This window comes from Carcharhinus amblyrhynchos, chromosome X (genome assembly GCF_965287045.1).
Source record: "Carcharhinus amblyrhynchos chromosome X, sCarAmb.v2.hapA, whole genome shotgun sequence".
NCBI lineage: Eukaryota > Metazoa > Chordata > Chondrichthyes > Carcharhiniformes > Carcharhinidae > Carcharhinus > Carcharhinus amblyrhynchos.
Window position 1 is genome coordinate 9,361,495 of NC_137359.1, and position 13,707 is coordinate 9,375,201.

Here is a 13,707-nt window from a genome sequence, read left to right on the forward strand (position 1 = left end):
AAATGAAAGTCATTTTCTCTGTCTGTAGGCTGCTTTGAGGAGATAGGATGCCTCAAGACAATTGCCATGTACCTTCTAGCAACCAGGAACAGAGGAGGAGGGGAGATACTTTGGAATATAATACCAGTTGAGATCAGAGATGACCAACTGGGGAAAGTGTAAAACAAAGGAGGGGGTTACAGCCTGGAAGTTTTTAAAGTACAACTCTCTTCACAAGGAATTTTGTATGATTGTGGGAGGATGTCATTAAAAAAAATCTAATCTCTAAATTTTTAAAAATGTATCCAATTCAATCAAATTAAGTCCAATTCAGAATCTCAACAAGTTGAGACATTCCAGATCCAAGCTGACAAGACAGGGCTCTCACCTCCTGTCTTGGGCTTGATCTACATGATCCAAGCTGATTGGAGTAGGTATAGCTCCTCCTCCAAGGCTTGATCTCATTTGCATATTAGCCAAAAGACCAAGATGCTGCTTTAAAAATTGCTTCAAATGAAGCTGAAATGTAACCCAATGACTTCAACCAAGCACAGCATGTCGATACTACACTTGATCATAGCCAAAAGGCCGAGAAGAAGCAAAGATAATCGTCATTATAACCCCTCATGTCTATGCCTGCGAAACCCACACTCGCTAACTTTCGGGTCCTTTTTACATAAACATTGTCGCTCTCCGGCTGCAAACGGCGCCACATGTGGTCAGTGTTGAAGTTGGCGGGTTTTATTGAGAGAATGCCACACTAGGAAAATTCACTTGCTAAACCTGAACATTCTTTTTGTTTTACTTCTGGCTCTATTGATTCGTTTTTGAATACTTCTGTGAGGAAGGCGTGTTGACAGAGGAGTTACTGAGTCCAACCATGGAAGGGAGCTGAAATGACAGCCGGATTTGTAAAAGAAGAAGAATTTATACTCAGTTGTCGAACATAACATTAGAAGCTGCATCTTTGATCAGAGACAGAGCTCAGATTATTTCAACCCAGTCCCACTGGTGCTAGAATGGGTCTGCCAATCTGTTGTAGCAGAAGAATTCTTACTAAGTTTTTACCGTAGCAAAAGAAAACAGAATTAGAGCTGTGTTGAAGAATCTCTGGTTAATGACTGCAATTCAGTGACTTGGTCAATTCACACCCGCCACATCGCAAGGCACTGCAACTCTTCCAACCCTCTGTCCCAGCTCCTAAACAAAACTATTCCAAAGTATGACCAAATGTAAATTGGAAGGAACGAACTCATTTTGATTATTTATTCATGCTTGATTCCGAAAACTGATTTTATAGGTAGCTATACAAATTTTGTATTTAGACGTTTTCAAAATTAGAATATAGCTATTTACAAATCGCAACTATATTCTGTTTTCCTAGAACACTTGCAACATATTATGGATTCAAGTACTTCCTCATCCCCAGAATGTTTAGCCAGTTAGGATAATTTATTTACCATGGTCCTGCAATTACTGTCTTGGTAAGTACGCCCTTGTTCTGGCATTGAGCCAAGCAGACAAAGGAAATCACAAATTTCATTTCTGATCTGCGCTGATTTCAGCCAGGCGGCACTAACAGTGCTATCAGTAATCTCAGTGCCCTGAGCTAGGGAGAAACCAGATTAGTCAAGAGTTCCCACTCTTGAGCACTCTGCTGCGTCCTCTGCTGGCTGGTGTGTGTTCAGATGCTGGGTGAGAGCAGCTTTTTATTTTACTGTGATTGCACCCACCCTCAGCCCCCGCCGTGAAAAGTTGCTTAGCAAAAGTTGACACAAGAAGAATGGTAACTTGGAGCAGGCAATAGAGGGTTGCCAGTTGCCATTTCCTGTGGAGCTATAGCCCAGCAAGAAGCAGCAATCAGCAGGAGAAGAGTTAAGATAATCAGAGAAAGTAACATGCTTGGCAGCCTACTGGTGCTCTTGCCAAAGGCCTATTTTTCATCTAGAATTTTGGAAGTTGGTGAGTGCAGCGGACTTTCAACTACGTAATCCTAGCAATGCTATCTTCACCTGATAACCAGGGATCACTGAATACTGATAAGGCTGATATTTCCCCTTACTAAATCTGAAGTTTTGTGGCCTATCAGTGAATTCAGACATCAGTTCTGATTCCAGATGGCCAGTTGACCCACAAAGGCATTGGGAGTCTTTGTCTCACCTTTTCTCAATTTGGAAAACAGTCTTTCGATTCAGATAATCCCATCAGTTCTTTTTAGTATTTCTTTTCCGTCCCACCTCTGAAAATAGCATCCTCAAGAGAAAAAAAAACATGTCAAAGGAAATGGAACTGTCTTTTTCTAAAGTCTACTGAGGTACCACATAAGGACTGGTTGCCCTTTTATGAATCTATCTTATTTGTTTTGGTGCAGGTCCCCTCAATAAATCCTAATGATTCAATGAATTTAAAAAAGCCATCTTTGTGACACTTTCAGTAGGAAAAATACAAAAAAAATTGGTAATTAATGAGTGACTAATTTCCACCTACATCTATTTAACCATTGATGCTAATTTTAAAAATATATAATTCTATACTTGCACAAAAAAATCTGACAATAGTATTTTTGGTCATAAAAATTGAATGGTAATCTAGTAAGAACGAAAAAAACTAAATTTGACAATGTTGAGCAAGTTTTTGGAATTCGAAGATATGGATCTGTAGAAATATAATTAATGTAAAATTCAACTGTGATTTCCCCATGCATTTTTTTTAAAAAGGATTAATATAAATATTTTATTAATAGTTGCATTCTAAAGTTAAAGGGAAAATGGAGGCATTTGATTGCAACAATTCTGAAGGTTGTCGTGATGTGTTACCAGTGGAGGATGCTGTACAATGGCTGCATGTTAATGAGTAGATGGTAATCTTTCTTTACAAAGTCAAATTTATGCAGATGATGCTGTGGGTCAGAACTGACTGACGTCATTAGTCTCAGCCACCTGCCTGAAGAGGGGGTGAAACTGACTCGCTGTGAAATCCACCAAACTTTGCCATTTCAGGCTGGCCGCAGATCTCCGCGCCCGGCTGGGGATGAGCTGGATGGCCAGGTGAGTACTGTGACCCGGCTCCTACCTCCGATCGCCCCTTAAAACCTCCCCCTCCCCGACCGGGCGGACAGCAGCTTTGGGGATCAGCGTGCGTGCGTGTGATTGCTGTGCAGTTTTGTATCTTTTTTTCTCTCTCTCCCTTGTGCTTGTATCACTTCCTCCTGCGGCCGGCTCCTGGGCATCCCACTGGGTCTTAGAGCCCGCCTGCTCTCATCGCATACAAAGAGGGCCCCGCAGGATCCTAGCAACCATCCTTTTCGAATGGCGCATCGACTAACATTCGAGTTAATGACACCCACAGTGACAGCAGATAGTTTGGGACACGCATAATGGCAGACACAAGCCAGTGTGGTTTTTATTTACTAAGATGGATTTGCATTTATTGCGTCTCGATTGTAGCATCTTGGCTTCTGGTTGTCAAGAATATCATTGATCTTTCTCACAGTAGCCTAGAGATCTACTTGGAAGCGAGAGCTGTTGTATCGTTAGTAAAGTTATATCGTCTTAAGAAAGTTACCGTGAGCGTCTAACTTTATATATCTTTATATATCTACACTTTCACACAGGTTGGAACCATAGGTTCTCCTGCAGTGGAATTGCCTCTTGTTCCCTCACTTTACTCCTTATTCGATCTATTTAGAATCATAGAATCCCTACAGTGCAGAAAGAGGTCATTCAGCCCATCAAGCCTACACCAACAACAATCCCACCCAGGCCCAATCCCCATAACCCCACCTATTTACCCTGATAATCCACCTGACACAAAGGGGCAATTTAGCATGGTTAAACCTGCACATCTTTGGACTGTGGGAGGAGACCAGAGTAGAATCCCTACAGTGCAGAAGGAGGCCATTCAGCCCATCCAGCCTGCACTGCCAACAATCCCACCCAGGCCCTATCCTTGTCATCCCATGTAATTACCCTGCTAATCCCCCTAACAGTAATGGGCAATTTTAGCATAGCCAATCAACCTAACCCACACATCTTTGGACTGTGGGAGGAAATCGGAGCGCCCGGAGGAAACCCACGCAGACACAGGGAGAACATGCAAACTCCACACACACAGTGACCCAAGCTGGGAACCGAACACGGGTCCCTGGCGCTGTGAGGCAGCAATGTTAACCATTGTGGGGTGGCATGGTGGCATAGTGGTTAGCGCTGCTGCCTCACAGCACCAGGGACCAGGGTTCGATTCCCGGCTTGGGTCACTGTCTGTGTGGAGTCTGCACGTTCTCCCTGTGCATGGGTTTCCTCCCACAGTCTGAAAGATGTGCTGGTTAGGATGGATTGGCCATGCCAGATTCTCCCTCAGTGTACCCAAAGAGGAGTGTGGCGACTAGGGGATTTTCACAGTAACTTCATTGCAGTGTTAATGTAAGCCTACTGCTGACACTAATAAAATAAACTGTTTAAACTTTAAGCTGTGCCATTGTGCTGCCATACCCAGAGGAAATTGTGGTCAAAATGATATGGTTAATATTATCTTCAGCTTCAGGCAGACTGGCATTAATTGGGAAACCTTGCAAATACTTTGAGGAAACTTTCATTTTTTGCTGATAGAAAGGGAAAGTCAGATTTTAAAAATTGAATTGCATTGTTAGGAACAGCTGGACACTACAGACTCTTCCTTACAACCACACATCGGTCAGCAGTGAAGTGGGACTTGGCATTATTGTCCTTTGGGGTGGCAGTTTGGCACAGCGGTTAGCACTGCTGCCTCACAGCACTAGGGACCCGGGTTCGATTCCCGGCTTGGATCACTGTCTGTGTGGAGTTTGCACGTTCTCCCAGTGTCTGCGTGGGTTTTCTCCAGGTGCTCTGGTTTCCTCCCACATTCCAAAAAAGTGCAGGTTAAGTGGATTGGCCATACTAAATTGCCCCTTAGTGTCCAAAGATGTGTAGGTTGAATGGATTAGCCATGGTAAACGTGTGGGGGGTTATGGGGATAGGGCGGGGAGAGGGCCTGGTAAGAAACTCTGTCATAGTGTCGGTGCAGACTCCATGGGCTGAATGGCCTCTTTCTGCAAAGTAAAGCTTCTATGATCAGTGTCATTACCTCATGTGAAAGAACTCTCTGCAAGCGTGACACTGACCTTCCAGTCACTTGCCATTTCAATTCATCATCTTGCTCTCACGATCACGTTTCTACTCTTGACCTGCTGAATTGTTCCAGTAAAGCCCAATGCAAACTGGAGAATTAGCATTTCATCTTCAGATTAGGCATGTTACAACCTTATAGACTCAACATTGAGTTTGATAACTTCAAACTGTGAACTCTGCTCCCCATTTTGAATTGTTCATATGTTTTGCTTTTAGAGAATGCTGATCCTCCTTCTGTTACTAGCACGTTCTGCTAGCTGACCCTTATGCCTTTATTAACACCTGCCGAAGTCTTTGACACTATCATTGCCACTCCCTTTATCTCGTGACCATGGCATCTTTGTCAACCTATTTTTCTCCACCCTCTTCAACTGTATAAAACTCATCACATTTCTACCTCTCAGCTCTGGAGAAGTCATATTGGGCTCAAAACGTTAACTTGGTTTCTCTCTCCATAGATACTTTCAAACCTGCTGAGTATTTCTAGCATTTTCTGTTCATAAAACAAATCCCTTACCTGAGAGCCACCCTCAGGGACCCTGCAGCATTGAGTGAGGGGACATGGGTCTGAGCCTGGTAATTCCCCTCAGAGTTGCCACGTAGAGATCAGACGCTTCCACATCGGAAGAAAGGAAAAAGCTGCAGGATCAACAGGACCCTGTCACTTACTCTAGGATAAACCTTGTCACATCATAACTTTCCTTTCCCTTCTGGAGAGGCAGAATATGAAAATTAGAGCCACATACTAACAGATGTATTAGTTATTCTATGTGAAACCCTTGTTTTTTTTCCTGTTTTCAGTCTTTGTCCCTTTTCAAGGTGCTGTCTTATGTTGGGGTAAAGCTCAATGAGCGCCGACCACCCTTACAATGTCTTATCAAAGACGCCATTCTTAATGAGTAAGTGTAGAAAGTAAGTGTTAGTATGCCAACTAGGCATAGGGCACATCACAACCAAGGCCAGTCTTGTTCTCCCTCAATGTCTACAATGTCTATGTATAATAGATTTCAGCAGCAGTTACTGGGTAGTGATTAAGAGAGAGAGAGCTGATTTCTTTCCCCTCTTCTTAGGCCAAGAGCACTCACTCTGTGTTAGTGTGGCTGGGAACTAAGCAGAGGCCAGGAATCAAACCTCGGAATGCTAACATTTTGTAGGGTTATGTACTGCACTGAGACTTTTCACTGAGTCATTGGGGTGGGGGAGAGTTGTCTCCATTTTAAAAAGAATTACAGATGGTAACTGCTGCAGAGATATTATGACAAAAATGAGACTCTAAAGATGTAAAGAATTGTAATCTATAATGTCGAACACTTTCGATTGAAATGGCATGCTATTGATTATTGAATTTTCACAGAAATATACTGCATTTTGTACTGTACAGTGTCTAATAGAGTGCAAAAAATAGGAAATAGGCTATTGTTTCATAAATGTGTCAGATATAATGGGGAGAATCCACTGAATAATATAGGCACTTTGTAATAGCACGACTTGCATTTTTGTAATCCCGAATGACATCTCTCAACAACGCCTTAGGTTGCTATACATAATATATATTACAGTGATTGGTGGTACATAGGCAACTGCAGCAATCATTTGGAGCATAGCAAGGTTCCATAAACAGCTGTAAAGTGTCAGCCTGGGTTATGTGCTCAAGTTCTTGAGCAGAACTTGAAGGCAGAGCCTTCAGGCTCAGAGGTAAGATCTCTACCAACAGAACCATGTTGACACACAGTTTTCGATGTGACAGGTTATACAGGCTTTTTTATACTTTAATGCCCTCAACTGATGTCCACACTTGAGGCCAACAGTATCATCACTACTTTCACTCTGGCTGAACGCGGCTAACTCAGGACATATTGGAAATAGAACATATGATATTTATAGTCTTTGTGACTCTGAGATGTAGGTTGCTTCAAGTTACCACTGGTGGACCCACTGTTGACTTAAAACTTGACTACAGCAGGATTGGAAACTACGCCTCTTCTGGCTGACCTAGATAACCCACTGGTGACATTGTTTGTGAGTTACAAGGCGCGGTCACTTTGGAATGGCTGCCGTAGTCTACAGTGGCTTCCTCTGATAACTGTGCAGTTATTGTTGAAGGAGCAAAAAACAATCCCAAGAGGAGCAAAGAGAGAGTGGGGGCAGAAACAACCTCCTGCTATTTGATGTTGGGAGTGAGTGGAACAATGTGGCACTATCACTTACCCAATACGGTGTCGTACGGAGTGGTTCACATACACGCTGAACTCCCAGTTTCAACTATGTTGCCATAATGATGCACCAAGTTGAGACTAGTGAGCCACACACACAGGGACGGAGTGAGGGACAACCATTGCACCCTTCACTCTCGTAAGCTTTTCAGTAGGGCTTTGTAGATAACTTCAGAAAAGCCTGCGGGCAGGTTTCTTTGTTGTACACTTGAGTGAGTTATGTTTCATGCTATGGGAGATTCGGAAAGCTAGGGAGGAAGAGCCAGGAGATTTCTCCTGTTTTATATTTAGACTGGGATTATCCTGTGCTTGTAAGTTCATAATTTGTTCATATTTTCTTTTATCGCACGCTGGTGCTACATTTGTCTTTGCCTCTGAAAGTTAGAACAACTGTTTAGCTTTCGCGTTTTTTTTTCAGGAGGCATAGGAGAACTGGTCGGGTTAACTGTGACTAACATTTCTGTCCCTGGCCGCGAGAAATTGTTTTACGTTTACTGGCTAAGTTCGTCTGAGTTTAGGAGTAAGCTTTCTTTGGATCCCTACATGTGAATAAATGCCCTATTGCTCTGTGATACAATGCTGTGGAATATCTACACGTTCAAGCCACCTTTTCAGTCACAGAGTCACAGGAATCAGGCCTCTCGGCCCAACCCATCTGTGCCGCCCCTTTTTTTAAACCCCTACACAAGTCCCAATTGCCTGCATTTGGCCCATATTCCTTTATATCCATCGTACCCATGTAACTGTCTAAATGCTTTTTAAAAGACAAAATTGTACCCGCCTCTACTACTACGTCTGGCAGCTTGTTGCAAACACTCACCACCCTCTGTATGAAAAGATTGCCCCTCTGGACCCTTTTATTTCTCTCCCCTCTCACCTTAAACCTATGCCCTCTAGTTATAGACTCCTCTACCTTTGGGAAAAGATATTGACTATCTAGTTGATCTGTGCCCCTCATTATTTTCTAGACCTCTATGAGATCACCCTATGCTCCAGATAAAAAAAGTCCAAGACTATTAGATTCTGCTTATAACTCAAACTATCAAGTTCCGGTGGCATCTTAGTAAATCTCTTCTGCACTCTTACTGGTTTAATAATATCCTTTCTATAATAGGGTGACCAGAACTGTACACAGTATTCCAAGTGTAGCCTTACCAATGTCTTGTACAGCTTCAACAAGACGTCCCAACTCCTTTATTCAGTGTTCTGACCAATGAAACCAAGCATGCTGAATACCTTCTTCTCCACGCTGTCCGCCTGTGACTCCACTTTCAAGGAGCTATGAACCTGTACACTTAGATCTCTTTGTTCGAGAACTCTCCCCAACGCCCTACCATTAACTGAGTAAGTCCTGCCCTGGTTCAGTCTACCAACATGCATCACTTCACATTTATCTAAATTAAATTCCATCTGCCATTTATCAGCCCATTGGCCCAATTGATCAAAATCCCATTGCAATCCGAGATAACCTTCTTTACTGTTCACTATGCCACAAATCTTGGTGTCATCTGCAAACTTACTAACCATGCCTCCAATATTCTCATCCAAATTATTAATATAAATGACAAACAACAGTGGACCTAGCACCAATCCTTGAGGCACACTGCTGGCTACAGGCCTCCAGTTTGAAAAACAACCCTCTACAGCTACCCTCTGTCTTCTACCATGAAGCCAATTTTGTATCCATTTAACTACCTCACCCTGGATCCCGTGAGATTTAACCTTATGCGACAACTTACCATGTGGCACCTTGTCAAAGGCCTTGCTAAAGTTCATGTAGACAACATCAGCTGCACTGTCCTCATCTACCTTCTCGGTTACCCCTTCAAAAAACTCAATCAAATTTGTGAGACATGATTTTCCACTCACAAAGCCATGCTGACTGTCCCTAATCAGCAGTTGCATCTTTAAATGCCTGTACATTCTGTCTCTCAAAAGACCTTCCAACAATTTACCCCCCACACGTGAGGCTCAGCCTGTAGTTCCCAGGCTTTTCCCTGAAGCCCTTCTTAAACAAGGCATAACATTTGCCACCCTCCAATCTTCAGGCACCTCACCTGTAACTATTGATGATTCAAATATCTCGGCTAGGGGACCCGGAATTTCCTCCCTAACCCCCAACAATGTCCTGGGATACATTTCATCAGGTCCCGGGGATTTATCTACCTTGATGCGCTTTAAGACTTCCAGCACCTCCTTCTCTGTAATATGTACATTCTCAAGACATCACTATTTATTTCCCCAAGTTCCCTAACATCAATGCTTTTCTCAACAGTAAATACTGATGAGAAATATTAATTTAGGATCTCACCCATCTCTTGTGGATCCGCACATAGATGACCTTGTTGATCCTTAAGAGGCCCTACTCTCTCCCTTGTTACTGTTTTGGCCTTTATGTATTTGTAGAAGCTCTTTGGAACTTCAACTTCCTTAGAAGTTGACTTTTTAATCGTAAAATATTATTTATTGTAGAAAACCGCAGCAAAGTTTTCCCTTGTGTACGGTCATTCAGTTGATGTCTCAAATATGCTCCACTTCTGTTGGATAACTAGAGCTTTTGTGCTAGATGAGTCCTGCTTGTGGCGGCACAGTGGTTCGCACTGCTGCTTCACAGCATCAGGGATCTGGGTTCGATTTTGGCCTCGGGTAACTGTCTGTGTGGAGTTTGAACATTCTGCGAGTCTGCGTGTGTTTCCTCCGGGTGCTCCAGTTTCCTCCCGCAGTCCAAAGATGTGCGGGTTAGGTTGATTGGTCATGCTAAATTGACCTTAGTGTCAGGGGGATTAGCAGGGTAAATTTGTGGGGTTACGGGAATAGGGTCTGGGTGGGATTGTGGTCGGTGTAGACTTGATGGGGCAAGTGACCTCCTTCTGCGCTGTGGGGATTCTATGCTTGTGTGCTGAGAGAACAAAATAAATAATTGCATTTCTCTAGCGCCTTTCATGAGCACAGGACCTCCTAAAACACTTTACAGCCAATGATGTGCTTTTGAAATGTACTCAACGTTGGAATGTAAGGAATTTGCACAAAGCAAGCTCCCACAAACAGCAATGTGATCCTGACCAAATCATGTGTTTTAATGTTATCAGCGGAAGGAGAAATACTGGCCAGCCCATCAGGGACCAGTCTCCTGCTCTTCTTTGAAATAATGCCATGGGATCTTTTACATCCACTTGAGAAAGCAGATAGGACCTCGGTTTAATTGATTCTAGCTGCTTTTCTATGAGGAAGTAGAAGGCAGATGTGCAGGACAAACACACTGCACCTATTTCTTTTCCAGTAAAACTCTCTGTCCCTAACATGGTGTAAACACAAACACTAAATTCTTGGAAAACCAAAATGAGTCATTTTACAGAAGCGCATTCCCAGTGCAGAGCTTCGTCACTGGGACAGTGCAGCAGGAAATCAGGCATGTGCTCCCCATGATTTCCACCCGTGTGATGGAAACTTGTTGGGCTGAGTCCTGGAATTCTCAGAATGCCCTCCCATGGGTGCACAAGATTGTAAAGTTGCCCCGCAATAAAAATGGACAGATGGTTCCTCACAGGATGACGAGAAGAAATCAAAGACAAGCCTCCTGAGGCCAGCTGTATGCTTGACAAGTGTTTGAAGCAACCAGAGAAACTCAGGAAGAGAAACGTTTCTTCCCTGGTGTTCTCCACCCCCTCCCTCTCACCTTCTCTGAAGCTGCCGGCTGATGCTGGGGTAAATTTTCACAGCTGTCATCAGCCCTCCACTACCACAAACCAAATGGCAATGCTTTATGAATGAGTTAAGACATGTGGTGAGAATTTTGATCTAACCCATTCCTTGGGAAACCAATAGGATCAGAAGTAACACTGGTTTTCCACCCTGCCCAATTTTATTCTCCAGGGTGTCTCGGGATAAGTGTAAATCCTGAGCTCTGCTCAATCCTGTGGGTTTACTGCTATGGTGAGTTAGGTTAACAGTGTGTGTGTTAGCAGAAAGGCTGTTCAGAAGCTGATCTTGATCTTGTCCTCATTTGATGACCCTCCACAAGCACTTTCCAGTAAGTGTTATTGAATAGCAATTGAGAACATGGACCTAAGCTGATTGCTTTTGTTCCTTGCTAACCCAGGACTGCTGAGACCAATTGCAGCAATCTTACTGCCATGCTAGCAAAGACCAGCTAACTTGGCACAAAGAGGATTGAATTGGGGACTTCCCAGAGTGCATAAGGTGCACTTTTTTTTACTCATGGGACATGAGTGTCACTGGCTGGCCAGCATTTGTTGCCCATCCGTAGTTGCCTGAGGGCAATTGAGAGGCAATCACATTGCTGTGTCTCTGGAGTCACATGTAGGCCAGATCAGGCAAGTATGGCAGATTTCCTTCCCTGAAGGGCATTACTGAACCAGATGGGTTTTTCCAACATTCGACAACGGTTTCATGGTTATCAGTGGATTCTTAATTCCAGATAGTTTTTATTGAATTCAAATTCCACCATATGCTGTGGCAGGATTCAAATCCGGGTCCCCAGAGTTTCCTGGAGTTCACAGTCTAGCAATAATACCATAGGCCATCCCCACTGGTTTCTGGGAAACTGAAGAAATATTGGCTAGGGTCCCAGCTCCTGATTGCTATCCGTTGTCCCCTGCTGGAAACTGTGGATGCCGGAAACTAACTTTACTGTGATCCCCTCATGATAGGATAGCCTATTGTCACTGTCTTGGTTCATGTGTGGAATGGACTTTCGGCTGCTGAAGGATGCACAATACCAGTAGAGCTATTAACTAGCAGTATCACTGAACCATAGAATCCCTACAGTGTAGAAGAGCCTCCTCAGTGAGATGGAAGCTTTTAATAGAAAGATTTTTTTAGCTTTGTAGTCACAGAACATCAACCAGGCAGGGGAAAGCCTCATAGGAGAGCTGCATAATTGTAATAACATTGAGTTATGGGTGGCACGGTGGCACAGTGGTTAGCACTGCTGCCTTACAATGCCAGGGACTCGGGTTTGATTTCTGGCTTGGGTCACTGTCTGTGTGGAGTTTGCACGTTTTTCCCGTGTCTGCGTGGGTTTCCTCCGGGAGCTCCGGTTTCCTCCCACAGTCCAAAGATGTGTAGGTTAGATGGATTGCCCGTGCTAAATTACCCCTTAGTTTTAGGGGGACTAGCAGAGTAAAATGCATGGGATTATGGGGATAGGGCCTGTGTGGGATTGTGGTCAATGCAGACTCGATGGGCTAAATGGTCTCCTTCTGCACTGTAGGGAGTCTATGATCTATGATTCTATGAGTTACCACAGCATGGCGAAGGTTTGAGCTGTGCTGAATGCCCTCTTCACTTGTTCTAGATAGAATCAGAAATTGCATGGCAGGCCAGTCAGCATCTGAAGGAGAAAGATCGGTTAATCAGTTTTTGGTGAGGGCCTCCACCATCATTCCCGGGGTTGTGCCCAATCTTTACCAGTCACATTCTGTAACTGAGGATGCAACTCTGATACTAGCCAGTGGGGAGAGTTTTTATAATGGTTTCATGACACAGTACTGTGTCACGTGAAGCACTTACAAGGAATACGTATAAAATTGTAGTGGTGTAATGCAGGGTGAAGTATGTGAAACTTGATTCGATTATTTGCAAGTGAGTTAAAACAGCAGAGAAAAGGATGTTGCTGACTAGGCCCTAGATCGAACAGAGTGATTGCCTTTTATGTTGGTATTGCCAGCACGTTGGAAGTGTCATTATTGAGCTGCATCATTTAGTGATTTTTATTATTCACTCATGGGACATGGATGTCACTGGCTGGCCAGCATTTATTGCCCATCCTTAGTTGCCCGAGGGCAGTTGAGAGTCAATCACATTGCTGTGTCTCTGGAGTCACATGTAGGCCTGACCAGGTAAGGACAGCAGATTTCCTTCCCTAAAGGACATTAGTGAACCAGTTAGGTTTTTCCGACAATCAACAATGGTTTCATGGTCATCAGTAGATTCTTAATTCCAGATTTTTTTATTGAATTCAAATTCCACTAACTGCCGTGGCGGGATTTGAACCCAGGTCACCAGACATCAGCTGAGTCTCTGGATTAATAGACTAACGATAATACCTTCCCAAATTGACCAAGAAAGCTCCGAGTGCAGAGAATGGCCTGAAATTCCACTTCTGAAATGATTGATTTTGACGCTGGAGATTGTCGCCTGCCTGTGAAACCCCAGCACAATTTATGCCTGCCGTGGGAAGGAAGAAGACGATGGGAAATAACAACTTCATTGGAATTTGAAACAAAAAAGGGGAACCCTGGGACTGTCGAAATATGAGCTGACGGATAGGTTTTGCTGACACAGTGAGTGTTGGAAACTCACAGGCCCACTGCTGCTGCTTTTTTGATGTGAGCTCACAGTCTGCA

At 43.7% G+C, this 13,707-nt stretch overlaps 1 protein-coding gene across 1 annotated transcript in view; it reads left to right on the top strand.

Annotated features, from left to right (window-relative positions):
* Window positions 1-2,919: 2,919 nt before the first annotated feature.
* Window positions 2,920-13,707, top strand: part of LOC145361944 (bromodomain adjacent to zinc finger domain protein 2A-like) — a 143,019-nt gene continuing 132,231 nt past the window's right edge. The window contains 1 exon segment of the mRNA XM_080217934.1: window positions 2,920-3,026. The gene's annotated coding sequence lies outside the window, so the exon portion shown is untranslated.